Below are 14,690 nucleotides of genomic sequence, written 5' to 3'. Positions count from 1 at the left end.
TCCTCCAACAGTCCAAAAACATGACTGTCAGGTTAATTGGCTTCTCCAAATTGTCCCTAGGTGTGAGTGTGTGTGTGTATGGTTGTTTGTCCTGTGTGTCTCTGTGTTGCCCTGCAACAGACTGGCGAACTATCCAGGGTGACCCCATCTCTCGCCCGGAACGTTAGCTGGAGAGGCACCAGCAACCCTCCTGACCCCACTAAGGGACAAGGGTGTAAAGAAAATGAATGGAAAAAAAGTACACTTTAGTAAATTTCAAACATACTTACATTTGTGAACAGGCCTGTCGCAATAAACGATAAATCATTTAATCGCACGATAAATTAAACCTATCGAGCTCTTTTTAATTATCGTCTTTATCGTCTCTTTCTGCCTTTTTTCCTTCTGTTGATGACACTGAATGAAGAAAGGCTCAGCTCCGGTGCTCTCCACTGACCCTCCCTTCCTCATTTCATTAGTGTATTGCCTAGCGCACACTACACGAGTTGTCGGCCCATTTTCGAACCCTGAGACCACACATTAGCCGACAGAAATCCTAGATATAACGGTTCGTCGGGTTCGTCTTGCCATGTGGTGTCCAGCCACCTGGGCACAAAATAATGGCTACAAGTCCAGTTAACTAATTTTAAAATCAGGCATTAATCTAGCAGTTCTCAACGTGGGCAGTACCGCCCCTCAGGGGGCGTTCAGAGGACGGCAGGGGGCGCTGGCGGACATTTTTACAAAAGGGGGGCGCTGGGATTCCTTTGGGGGGCGTTTGGTCGAAGGTAAACTTTACACCTTAAATGCACAACAATACCAGTTTAGACTTTGAGCAACTTGGTAAAACTGTATTGTGTAACATTAAATCATGTTTAGCTGCAACTGTATTGATGGCAGCTCTTCTTCTATTCAGTGTTTGTTAGCTTCTGTTAGCTTCTTGGCGCAGCTCCGTTCTCCTGCTACTGGTAGCTAAAATCACGTTGCTAAAAACAGCTGAAATCTTACCGGGTTTCTGTAAGGTACAGTGAATGGGAATGTTCTGTCGTTGATCCTCACTCATGTTAGGAACATACCCACAGTGTCATGAAGTGTCATTCAGTAAATAATGACAATTTTAAAAGTTGGATGACAGGTGTTATGTTATGTTTATGACAGTGTCATGTCAGTCTTATGCACACCCCATCAAATAACTGTTACCAAAATGGTAATATATTGAAAGCACAATGTAATTATAATTTTTGTTCTTTAAAGTAATAACTTTCATGTTTTTTGTCACACTTAAATTTTCATGTTCATGTTTTCGCTTTTGATGTGTAAACTGATCATTTATGTAAAAGTTCATAAAGTTGTGAGTAAAATTGGACAATTTTAAAATGTCTGTAATAAAACAAAATATTTGAATTACCTTAAACATCTTGTGTAATTAATCTTTCCATGTAAATGTAGCCTAAAACGATGTAAGTACTGTAGTGTAGTTATGCATGTAATGTACAAAATAGGAAAGTAGGAATAAAGATTTTTATGAGTAATTAAAATTGTACTTTATAAGCAATAGCAGTAAATCAAAACTAAAAATTAAGTGTAATTTAAATACATTACTAATATATTAGTCGTATATTTAAAGTATATTAAATGTATATTTTTAATATAATTCTATAACAGAATTAGTACACTCAATATATACTAATCAAGCTCTTGAATAGTACATAAAAAAGAATACATAAGTATACAAAGTACAACTTAAAGTTGTTACAAAAAAGTATGTTTAAGTATACTAAGTAAGCTAAAAATTGTAATTTAATACTATTTAAATACTGTTAAAATATACTAAGAACAAAAAAGTTGTTCCAAAATAGTACAGTTTAAGTGCATCAATCAAAGTATGCTAAAGTATGTTCAAATTTAGTATACTAAAGTATACTTTTTTTTAATAGGGACTCTTTACAGTACCAGAATGTTTACATAACTTTTATATTTTTGGCTGTCTGAGGACACATTTTGAATATTAAATCAGGTGTTATGATCAGTCGATCAGTACTTGAGTAGTTTAGCAAATACTTTTTACACTTGCTTAATTAAATGTGTTTTTAAGGTATGCTACTGTGATTGGAGTACAATTTTGGGCGACGCGCCATGGGGAGCGTTGCTTATTTTAATTTCTGAAAGGTGGCAACCCTAGAGAGAGGACAAGCTGCCATTTCTTAGCCCTCTTGAAAGCAGACTCTCTTGTTGCTGGTGCAGTGAAATTATTCCAGTCTAAAAGGGAAGGAGCAGCTCCACTTCTAAGGCGGCTGGTGGTAGATCCGCTAACAAAATCCTCCAAAAGTCGGGACCTTCATCTCTTCGGATCGCACAGATCCACTGCTTCTGTTGATCTGGGTCCGTCGGGAACAGATATGGCTGTTTTCTTGACCCACATGAAAAACCAGGGACTGAACAAAAACAACTGCGCCGAAACTGAGCCATTTTTGTAGCCTGTTAATGACAACTCTATAGCCACCGGAAGTTGTCAAACCCCACATCCGCTTTAAACGTGGAAGCGTGAAAAAGGTTAGTTGTATCTAATAAACCAATAGGCTGCCATTGTAGCCTGAAAACACAGCCCCTCATTATCATATTAAAGTAGAAACAAAGAGGGGGAAATAGAATGTGATAAATAAGAAAATAGGGAAATACTAAATGAATGAGGGAAATTGGAAAATGGGAAAATAAATGTTTTTTTTTCAAACAAATGTTAAATGAAAAATAGATAAAAGAAAAATGGGAAAATAAAAAATGGATACATGAGAAATTGATTAATGAAACTGGAAAATAGAAAATTGGGCTAATGAAAAAAGGAAATTGAATAATGGGTAAATTAAAAAATAGATGAATGAAAAATGGGTAAATAGATTAAGGGATAAATGAAAAATAGATAAATGAAAATTTGATAAAAGAAAAGGGGAAATTGAAAAATGGATAATATGAAAAATAGATTAAAAATTGGTTTAATTAAAAAGGGAAATTGAAAAGTGGTTAAATGATAAATAGATTCATGAAAAATGGGTAAATGGATAAAGGGATAAATGAAAAATGGGTAACCAACAATTACTAATTTATTTAACTCATTTGTTTATTTATTTCACCCATTTATTTATTTAATTTTGTCTGAAATGGCTCTCCATACTGTTTCACCTCATTTTAGCTTTTCAAATGCAAACTAATTTGCCAAGCACCATCCTCACCATGCTATCTTTGTCATGAGCTTTGCTTCCATTGACCATATAACTGCACAATTTGACATTTCAAAAATAAATTGTCTTGATTGAAATGGCCTAAATGTAGTTTTTGGACTAATCTTTAGGTTACCTGCAGCTATAGCAGATTGCCTGCTAAATCTTTTGATTTTGATTTGCCCTTTGTCTGTGTGGGAAACAATCAGGAGAAGGTCCAGCTTCACACTTATCTGTGAAAAGCCATAAAACATCCTGAGTTCAGGCCAGTAGAGGAGAAGTTTTGCTTCCACTTTGTTTAGATAAAGGAGACAACTGGTGTTTGATCTTGAAAACAAATTGTAGGGAGTTTCTAACTTTTAAGAGGGTCAGAGACAGCTTCTGGTCGGATGAGCAAAGATACGCCTTATTTGAATAAATTAAAGGGAAGAATACGCCTTTACTATAAAAATTTGTGCACAGGAGTAACAAACCAGATTTGCTTTTGCAACTCTCCAAAGACGTCTTTGCTTTTCTTTCTTTCTACTTGTCTCAGGTAAATGAATATCTCTTTTAGTGTGTTTTAAATGTCTGTCTTGTTGATGTGATGTTATGCTTTTAAATGTTAGAATAAACTCTGAAAATGTATGACGTGGAGCGTTGACTGTCATTTCTGTGTGGCTTTTGTTCCCACGCATGGCATCAATGAATCCGGGAGGACAAGAGAATATAACGAGCCAGAACTTAATGATTTTATTCTCTTAACATTGGCAATAATTTATTGTCTTATATTTGAAGGTAATTAAAGGTTAAAGTTCTATGATCGTTTCATGCTGGAAAAAAGGAGTTCAAATGCATCATTAATTGCCTAAAATAAATGTCATGGTTGTATTGCCTTCTCTCTTTGAAAGAATGCAGTGGAGATCTACCTATACAAAGGAACAATGCGTGTCCAGATGTCTTTTTCCCCTGAGAGTCTTTAAATAACTATGGCCTGTTACTGTGTGGTCAGACACATAAACACAGAGATTCAACTCACCAAATAGTAGCTGCCTATGTGTATCGGAAGGAGCATCTGTGAGCATGGCTGACTGCCAACATTGTGTATAAGCAAGTGTATGCATGCATGTGCGCGCGCGTGTGTGTGTGCGTGTGTGTGTGTGTTGGTGATGATGAATGACTGTAGATGTGCATTTGATACAGACCAGATGGGGGATGAAACATCAGATGTTTCTTTTGCCAACTCCTCGTTTTTCGTGAGGACCAGATGAAGGTCATGTGAGGACGCTCACTTGACAGCCTCACTTTCAGCCACTCTGAACCAACTATACAAGCCTTCTGAGGCTTCCGTGAAAAAAAGTGTTTCCTTTGGCTCAAGCAACACAAAAGTCCATTGAACTTGTGAGTTGCTTCAAGAGTTTACACAGCTGCTTCCCAAAATAAAATGTCTGGATCTATTTTAAACAGAGTCTTTAATCAGTCAAGCAGCTGCCTCATTTCTTTATGTGTCTCCACTTTCTTTCAATGTTTTTAGATTTCTAAATACAGATCAACTTCAATGAAACAGTCAGCTGAAAAAGTAGAAGGGCCAGCTAGATTCTGTTTCAGGTGTCCCACAGTGTGATGCTCTGCAGTCTGCAGATAGAAGAGGGGTGGGCGGTCCTATCTGTTAGAACAGAAAAATAAACTTTTATGTCATGTAAAAGTCAAAAACATGTTGGGATCACTTTCATGGGTCATTGTAGACAACTCAGTGTAACTTGGGAATTCTCATATTTTTAAATTCCCGTCTGGAAAAGTACATTGGAATCCACCTCAGACGCCTGCTTTCTACTTCTAACAAACAAATGTGTGCCTGTGTTTCTTTCATACAACAAAGTATTAGGGCCAAACTTGGAAACTTCTTGCAATTTTTTAAAATTATATTCTTATCGCGGCCCCAGTACTCCATCACATTTTCAGAATACATGCTACATAAAAGATTACATGCAAGATTATATTTATTAGGTAGCCTATGATCAGTGATGGCATAGTTACTTTGAAAAAGTAACTTTAATCGGATCACTGATTACTCTTGAAAAAGCAACTTAGTTAGGATTACTGATTACTTGATTTGGAAAGTAACTAAGTTACATGAAAAGTAACTTTTTAGTTACTTTCTGCATCTGTTGGCAGTAATGTTCTGCCACCTGAGAAAATTGCATTAAACTTTGCCAATACTTCAATCTAATTTTATTTGTATAGCACATTTCAGTAGCAAGGCTTTTCAAGGTGTTTTACATAATTAAAGAAAAAATAAAAACAGCATGTGACACTGAATAAACAGTAAGAAAGAGAAAGAGATTTTGAAAAAAAAAGATTAAAAAAAGATTAAAACATACTTTTGTTACGGAATTTAAGCGCCTGTCGTCGCCAGACTCCGCCGTCCGTTTAATATGGATATTATCCAGGTATTATCCAGGTATTATCCAGACCCCATCGCCTAACAGGACTTGTCCTGTCTCCAACCTTGCAGCACCAGGCTCCCTCCACCTGTCATGCACATTTTTGCGCTAGGACTTTCGCCGTCCTACATGGATTTTTGTGCACTATTGTTACCTGTTAGAGTCTAGAATTTACAGGGTTTTTCTGTGCGCACAACGACCCTCAGTCACTCGACACTTTTACAGTAGAAAGAGGAATAAAATTGAAAGTTATTTTATAATGGTGATATCAACAATGTGTCTCCACCTATAAGGTTGAACTCAAGGGGAGATTGTTTAATGGTTACAACAGTACAAAAAAAAGACCTTTAGTAATTTTTGCATCTTTTTGTGTGTTCCACTATTGTCTGGAAAACTCTAATTGGATTTTAGACCCCCCCACCCTCCCTGGTTCTGTTACGGCCCTGTGTTTGCAGCTCACAACATTCCTCCTGATAATGATTATGATGCCGTTTATTAGCGCAACTTTATGGACACTTCCATTTATGGCTGTTTTCACGTTTATTGCACTGTTCATATTAGTTTCGATGTTTGCAGTTTTCTGGATTGCAGCGCGAAGCTCGACATCAGTCACAGCAAATATATTAACTTGATATTAACAAACAGACATGAATATGTAGATGCCTCATGGAGCGGGTCGACCCATTGCTGCGATACATCACAGCGTCCGCCATATTGAATATGGCCTATTTACCAGTAAGATAATACAAGTAAATGGACCGAACTTCAAAAAATGCCGTTCTACAAAGTATTTCAAGTTAATATCATCGTGTCATTGACACATTTTCTCACACACAGAAATATATTTGGTAATCAAAGAAATGACTAAAGACAGAGTCTCTAACTTTTGATGAGATTATTTAATTGTTTTGGGGGATTTCTGAATATGGCAACGTAACGCCGGACTCAGCACTCAATGAGGCGTCTACGTATTGAGTTAAAGACACAGCGGGACGGATCATCCGTGAATAGATTCACCTGGAAGGCCTGACTAACACTAACTTTATGTCAGACAAATTCTGGGGCTGATTGTGTCTCTTCTTATTTCCAAGTCCAGATAAGCAACTTCACGTTCAAAAACGAGTCCAAAAAAGCTAGTTTTTAACGAGCTTTACATTTGCAAGCGACTTTAGAAATAACAAGCCCGAAACCACTTATAATAATCAGACTTGGCGACAGAAACTCAAAATAGTTCCTGTTTTTCCAGCATTTCCCTCCTCCCTCCATTGTTTACATTTGTGTCACGGCGATGTGCTACTGCTGTCGCATAGAAAAGGCCGTCTTTTGACGCGTTATTTCCTCTTCGCAGAAGCTTGGAGGAAATAAAATTACATTACAAAAGAAAATAACATCACTGCTTATGATACATTAAAAAATACTTTGTCTAGTAAAGTTGGTTTCTCTTTTGAGTTGTATGGCACAGGGAAATAGTGTTTAGGTTAATATTGTCTAAATATAAAAAAAAGTGCATTTTTACAGTGCTCTTGGAGTGCACTCTCAAAAGTGTATTTGAAACAATTAAGTTCAATGCCGTGTTCGTATCCTACGTTTGACGTCATGACTCAAGTTTCACCAGGGACAGATCCTGCATCCACCAGGGTGCTGTGGTGGCACAGAGGTAGAGCACAACTCACATAAACGGATCGTAGTCTTTGACGCTATCGTAAGTTCAATAAAGGTAAATACAAATAAAAAAAAGCAACAAAAAAAAAAACGATTTAAATGAATAGACATTTTTTCCCCACAAGAAAATTTGTGAGAGTACAATAAAATCCCAGTTAAAGTATTAATCAAAGATACTGTAAGTGTATGAATAACTTTTGATAGTTTTCCATCCATGTCTTTATTATATGTGGTTATTATGTTATTAAGAACTAATTAATCATGCTATCCTTCTTCTGTCATGGTGGATTTAATGTTTCAAACCCACATGCAGGAACACACACAAAGAGATAAGTAAGTGCAATTATTTATTTACAATATGTACAAGTAGATCGATTGCCACTGGAAGGAAGGCTGGGAAACGAGAAAAAATAGAGACAACCGGGATTGACGAGGGTTTAACCTCCTAGCAGACTGCAGGTAGGCCAAGTTCTTGTGGTCTGTCCAAACGACAACTGGGTGTTCCGCTCCCTCCAGCCAGTGTCTCCATTCCTCCAGTGCCAGCTTTATGGCAAGCAGCTCACGGTCCCCGACGTCATAGTTCCTCTCTGCCGGGGAAAGTCTGTGGGAAAAGAAGGCACAGGGATGGGTTTTATGATCTTGATCAGAGAGTTGAGAAAGCACAGCCCCCACACCCAAGTCTGAGGCATCCACTTCGACAATAAATTGTTTAGAGGGATCTGGCTGGATAAGGACAGGAGCAGTAGCGAAAAGAGTTTTCAATCTGTTGAAAGCTACTTCAGCCTCTGGAGACCAGCTGTATGGGGTCTTGGTGGAGGTCAACGCAGTTAAAGGTTGAGCAGTCTGGCTGTAATTGCGTATGAAACGTCGGTAAAAGTTAGCGAAACCTAGAAACCTCTGTAGTTGCTTTCTGGTCTCAGGAGTCGGCCATTCCAAAACCACCTTGATCTTCTCCTCAGTAGGTCTTACCTGTCCGCCCTCGAGGATGTAGCCCAGAAAGGTGACCGAGGGTTGGTGGAATTCACATTTCTCGGCTTTTACAAATAGCTTATTCTCAAGGAGGCGCTGAAGGACCAGGCGGACATTTTTCTTGTGTTCGGACAGATCTTCAGAATAAATCAGGATGTCGTCAAGGTAGACAAAGACAAAAACGTTCAAAAAATCCCTTAAAACGTCATTCACCAGTGCCTGGAAGTAGGCCGGGGCATTAGTTAACCCGAAAGGCATAACCAAATAGTCAAACTGACCCATAGGTATCTTGAAAGCCGTTTTCCACTCGTCTCCCTCCCTGATACGAAGTAGGTGGTAAGCGTTTCTTAAGTCAAGCTTAGTAAACACAGTGGCCCCATGGACTGGTTCGAATGCAGAGGATAAGAGTGGCAAGGGGTACTTGTTTTTAATGGTAATCTGGTTCAGAGCCCTATAGTCGATGCATGGCCTCAGAGAGCCATCTTTTTTTCCAACAAAAAAGAAGCCTGCCCCTAAAGGGGATGATGAGGGTCGAATTAAGCCTGCAGCGACAGACTCCTGTATGCATCTTTCCATGGTTTCTCTTTTTGGTTTAGATATGTTATAAAGACGACTGTTGGGTAAGGGGGCTCCAGGTAGTAAGTCTATGGCACAATCGTATGGCCTGTGAGGGGGCAAGGCCAACGCTTTCATTTTGCTAAAGACTTGAGCCAAATCGTGGTATTCCACCGGTACGGTGGAAAGCTCTGGGGGGTCTGCTTCATGGCGACCTGCCGGTGACTGGTTAGACGGAACGGCGGAACGTAGGCAGGAGGAATGACAGTTTAGCGACCAAGATTCGATGCGCCTGTCAGACCAGTTTATATTAGGATTGTGTTTCTGGAGCCAATCAAACCCTAAAACCAACGACGAGCTAGACGAAGGAAAAACATAAAATGAAGCGGACTCTGTGTGATTTCCTGAGACTATGAGTTGTAGGCTCTTAGTTTGATGTGTAATTAGAGGCAGCGTCTTGCCGTCAAGAGCGGAAACACGAAGAGGAGAGAGGAGAGGAACAGTTTCTATGTCCATCTGTCGACAAAAACTGGCGTCTATCAAATTACGTTCACAACCGGAATCTACTAAAGCCGACAAAGTAATAGACTGGTTCTTAACCAGAAGGGAGGCTGGAATGAGCAGGCGAGGTGAGTCGGTAATTACCTGATGGTCCGCGAGTTCCCTCGCCGTTACTGGCGGACCTGGGCTTTTGACAGTGTGGGGCATTGGGCGATCAGGTGCCCGGCTTCCCCACAGTAAAGACAGAGCTTAGCCCGCAGTCTGCGCTGTCTTTCTTCCGGCGTTAACCGAGTGTGACCAATCTGCATCGGTTCGGGTTCAGATGAAACGAGCGGGGAAGTCTCGGCTGAGAAAACACGATTAGAGACAGATGACCACCGAGATGGAGGGCCCTTACCACTTCTTTCCTTTGCTCGGGATCGAACTCTGTTATCCAAACGAATCGATAATTTGATCAAATAATCCAGCGACGCCGGCTCATCTAGGGTTGCTAGTTTGTCTTTGATTTGGTCATTCAACGTGTTTACATACACGCTCTTGAGGGCGGTACTGTTCCACCCGGAAGCTGCAGCTTGAATACGAAAGTCAATAGAAAACTCTGCTACGGTTCGTTGTCCCTGTCTCAACTTTAATAGATCGCGAGAAGACAGCGCTTTATCCACGTCTTGGTTGAAAGCTTGTTTGAACTCCGATAAAAATTCATCAAAGGTGCAGTCGTACTGTGTGGAAGAGGAGAATTTAACTTCCGCCCAATCCAGAGCTCGATCGGTGAGATGTGCAATTATATATGAAATCTTGGAAGAATCCTGTACAAATCTATGAGGAGTGTGATTGAATTGGATATTGCATTGCATGAGGAACCCCCTGAACCTCCGGGGGTCCCCGTCAAACCTGGGCGGACTTGGAACTGGATAGTCGGAAGAGGTGGACTGGATCGGAGCTCGAGGAGCGGGATTCGGGGCTGACTGTGCTGCTGGTTCTCGGGCTGAGGAGGCTGCAGAAGGCTGTTGAAAACGATCACGAAGAAAACTAGTTAGTTCAGCTAATTGGCGGTTGGTTTCATTTTGACGGTTACCCAGTTCAAGAAGGGCAGACTCAGGTTTCTGGATTGAGTCCTGTTGTTGCTGAAGGGCTCTCCGGATGGTTTCTGCAGGGTTCTCGGTCTGGCCAGAGTGTTCTGTTATGGTGGATTTAATGTTTCGAACCCACATGCAAGAACACACACGGAGAGATAATTTAACTCTCCTATTATTTATTGTAAATAAATAATAAGTGCAATTATTTATTTACAATATGTACAAGTAGATCGATTGCCACTGGAAGGAAGGCTGGGTCCAGGAAACTCTTTGGGGCGACTGCAGGCAAGATGGGAGATGGTGAGTATGAAGACGGTGGGAAATGACAAGACTACTGGAAATGGTCGTGCTTACCAGGGGTAGCAGGTTAAAGTCCAGTGGAGGGGAGTAGGTACCAAGAGAGGGAGTAGTGGAGAGGACGTTGGTAGATCGACGGCGGTCGTGACGTTGGAGGGCGGACAGGTGGATCTGAGGAGGCTCGGAGGAACAGCGGAGGGCTTCCAACTAGAGAGGAGTCACAAGAAGGGGTAATCCCAGGCTAGTTGGCTTTGGGGGAAGGCTTCCCCGGAGAACCTTGTAGACGTCCTGGAAAAGAGCAACAAGAGACTGGTCAAAGGCTACAAGAAGAACACCTTGAAACTGTTTCTGAGAAAACTACTCAGCGGGCTGATGTACCACTAAAGGCAACACTCTGGCAGAGAAGTGCTGGAAGCCTGCTGCTCTTATACTCCTCCTGGGAGATGATGATGCCAATCAGGTGTGTCCTGTAGAGCCTGTCAGCACATCCTCCTGACAAGATCCAACCCACTGGTGCCCTCTTCTGGATGGTAGGTGATGCTGGAAAGGAAAACAATCTAACCCCACAACCTGGTACCCAACATCTTCAAAACATTAGATGTACACATTCTGAATCTTTTGTGTTTGTTCGAAAAAAAATTTTTTTCTTAAGTTCAAGTCTGTCATTGTAAAATCATGCTAGTCTTATTTTATTTAGCAAAAAATATACATATCTTTATTGAAATGTAACATCAAAATGTTTTGCTGCAAAGTTTGAGGTTTTTGTAATGGTTAAATTTCTGTGAAGGATTGTTTTCCTTCTTTTTTCAAGGAAATCCAACCAGTTAAAAGACCCAAGTAAATATTTGAAGCTGAGAAAATTGCACCTAATGGCTGGGAGACTGCAGCTCCTATCCTGTTGTTTTAAATGGTGCAAGATTCACAAAGATAAATAAGGAATAAGAAACAAACCTGAGAGAACTGTAAGCCAGAAACATGGGTGAATTTCATGGAAGGTGAAGGTTGGACATTGAGAGTGAACATTTAGAGTCATATGAAAATCAGCTTTTGTCAAAAAATTCAGAGATTGATGGGAGGGAGATATAGGAATGAGAGCTGGGCTTACTGCACAATATAGCCTTTAAATGAGGCACTTCAATTGCTATGGCAAGAGAGCAGAAGGGGGTAGACAGATGGATAGGTGAAATACAAAACAAACTTCAGAAACAAAAAGAAGTTGAAGCTGTAAAAGTTTGGAGAAGAGAGCAAAGCAAGAGTAGGCAAAGAGGAAGAAGGCAGCAGCAGAAGGTGTCAGTTTGAAGCAGGTTAATGAGCCAACATAAAACAGAATTACAGAGCGAGGAAAGTAATTAACACAGTTACATACTGACCTGAAAGCTGCAGGTAGAGAACCACCTGCATTAAACACACACACCCACGCAAGAACTCACACACACAATAAGCCTCCAGTCAGACTCTTAAAAAGTTGTGGAAGGGCAAATAAAAAAGTACTTCTACACAAAAATATATCTAAGGAGGTTTTTCTCTGAGATTTGAAATTTAGAAAGTGCATTGATTAAAATTATTCTCTCTAAAGTATTGAATCCGTAGCTCTTCTGTAAAATTGCCACTGCAATTTCCCCGAAACGCTGCATAAGAGAATCCCAAGCATAAGAGTCGTGTCATGGCTGGTGAGGCACAGACTTAATCAAAATCAGATTTACAAATATAGCCCCCGTGCATGTTGTTGTCTACATATGGAAATTTCCCGCATGCGGACAACACTGGAGGGCAAAAAGACAATTCCTTTACATGCCATCCATAGCCGCTCTGTTACGGCAGAATAATTCCCTTAACTCAATGAAACTTGGAAATGTAGGTATTATTGGGACATGCCATAGCAATGCATAGGGAGGACAGTGACTGACTAAGTCCATGTTAGTCAACATGCTGGCGACGCTCCATTGATGCTAACTTTTAGCATCAGAACACTGGGTTCCAACTGACGGGTACACTTTGGCAGGCCCCGTTTAAATTTATTCTGAAATTTTCTAGTTAATTTAGTGCTATGCTCCACAGTAAAGGAAAAAAACCGTTGAAGTACAACTCAAAATAATTTCTTTCTCGCTCTCTGTATCAGCCAATTTACACGCAGACTCGTTGTCCTAGTAACTGACAACAACGCCACTTTGTTTCAGGATTCAACACCAAAAATCACTCAAATGTTTCCCACGCAAAGGACAGAAGATTCAGTCTGTTGCATTGGTATGGTTTTAGGTTTAATGTTTATTTTGCGATTATTAATAATTGATTGCTGTGGCAGAGCTACCGCTGATATTAGTTAATCTAACACAGCAGTTTGTGAGTTATGTTTCTTTTCTGCATTCTTTACACATTCAAACTGTAGCTCACAAAACCACATTTCATTAATAAACTGAACAAAACATGTTATTGCCATCTTACCTTTACTTCTAAATTAAGTCCTTGCGCCGCTAATTCTGCACAAAAATATCCGTTCATCCAAAGCCAAGTCTATCTTTGACATACCAAACGTTTTTAGTATGACCTGGTTTTGAATATGAATGGTCGACCACTCATGCTTGGATTAAGTCACAAAATCCCATCTGAGCCCACACGGTGCCACAAGTTGAGAAAAGAAGGAAGGAAAGCAGAAAACAGTTTCTGGTCAGAACATCGACAAAGCCTGTCTTTTCTTTCCATTTGAAACAAGCAGTACCCTTCCGTCTCATAGTTTGAAGCAAACCTTTCAGCTCTGGTGTTGGTCATCCTTTAGGATTATTTCCTGCTTCAATTGAAAATCCACTTTAGAAAACTATGTAAGTGTAGAAATGTAGTCATCCATGTTGGTGTCAGAAGAGAGGAGAAAACAATAAATATATTGCTCCACTTGACTTATTTACTGCATAGCTAACTTGCTGTCACTTATTCTGCAGACGTGGCGTCACAAGACCAATGTCTGGTATCATGAGCGCCCCCTGCCATGAGGCAAGAGAACTGCCTGCCTCACATCAAATCTGTTCTCTGCCATTTACGATCGCTCGTAAATTGCAGGCATCAGAAGAGCCTTTGTGAGTTAGCCATAGGAAGCAATGATTCGCATACAAAACATTGTGTAGACAACATGCATTCTCACCCATGAACAAGTAATTCAGATTGTTTTCCCCCCTTTTAACATTGAAACTATAAAATGAAATTACAATCAAACATTTAATACATAACACCAAAATATTAACTTGTGGCTAATCCAAAGCCAACCAAGCTAATTGTAGCACAGAACTCACCAGAGATTCACATCAAGAGAAAAAAAAAGCAAATCAATCTCAAAAACAAATTTCTTCCAGATACATGGGAATCAAAAATCAGCAGTAGATAGATAAAAACTATCTATTGAAATATTGAACAAAAAAAAAACTGAGTTTTATCAATAAAGTAACCACAAAGCACTTTTCCCCCTTCTTTTTTGGTTGTTTTGGCCCATATGCTGTAGCGCACCACTGTAGCTTTACGCTACTTTGAAGCTATTTACTGTCACCTAATGATAATACGGTGTATTACAGGCTATAATTCATATCAATTCATAAAGAAATATGGGTTACACTCACAACTCAAGATTAATGAATTTTAAAAACAATGTTTAGACAGTTCATCTCTTGTTAAACCACCTTCAAATGTTTTCCAGTGTACATATAATTTAAATTATCTAATTGACTGGTACAATTACCGTATTTTATATACTATAAGGAGAGACAGACTGCGGCGGCAGCCTGTCGGTTGGTCTGTGTTACCCAGAAAGCAGTTGGGCACAATATTGCAACACCAACACCGTGAGTGAAACAATGACTGGAGCAGCTACTATATAAAGAACTCGGGGTCCACTTCTTTATTATTACACATCCACATTTGTAGAGAATGGAACAAATCACGTCCCATATGGGTGGCAACCCTAAACTGTAGCGTCTATTCTATGCGCATTATATATGAAAAAAGTTTTAAAATAGGCCATTCATTGAAGG

Source organism: Poecilia reticulata, chromosome 14, assembly GCF_904066995.2.
Source record: "Poecilia reticulata chromosome 14, P_reticulata-male-v2, whole genome shotgun sequence".
Lineage (NCBI taxonomy): Eukaryota > Metazoa > Chordata > Actinopteri > Cyprinodontiformes > Poeciliidae > Poecilia > Poecilia reticulata.
Note: the sequence above shows the minus strand (reverse complement) of the source record.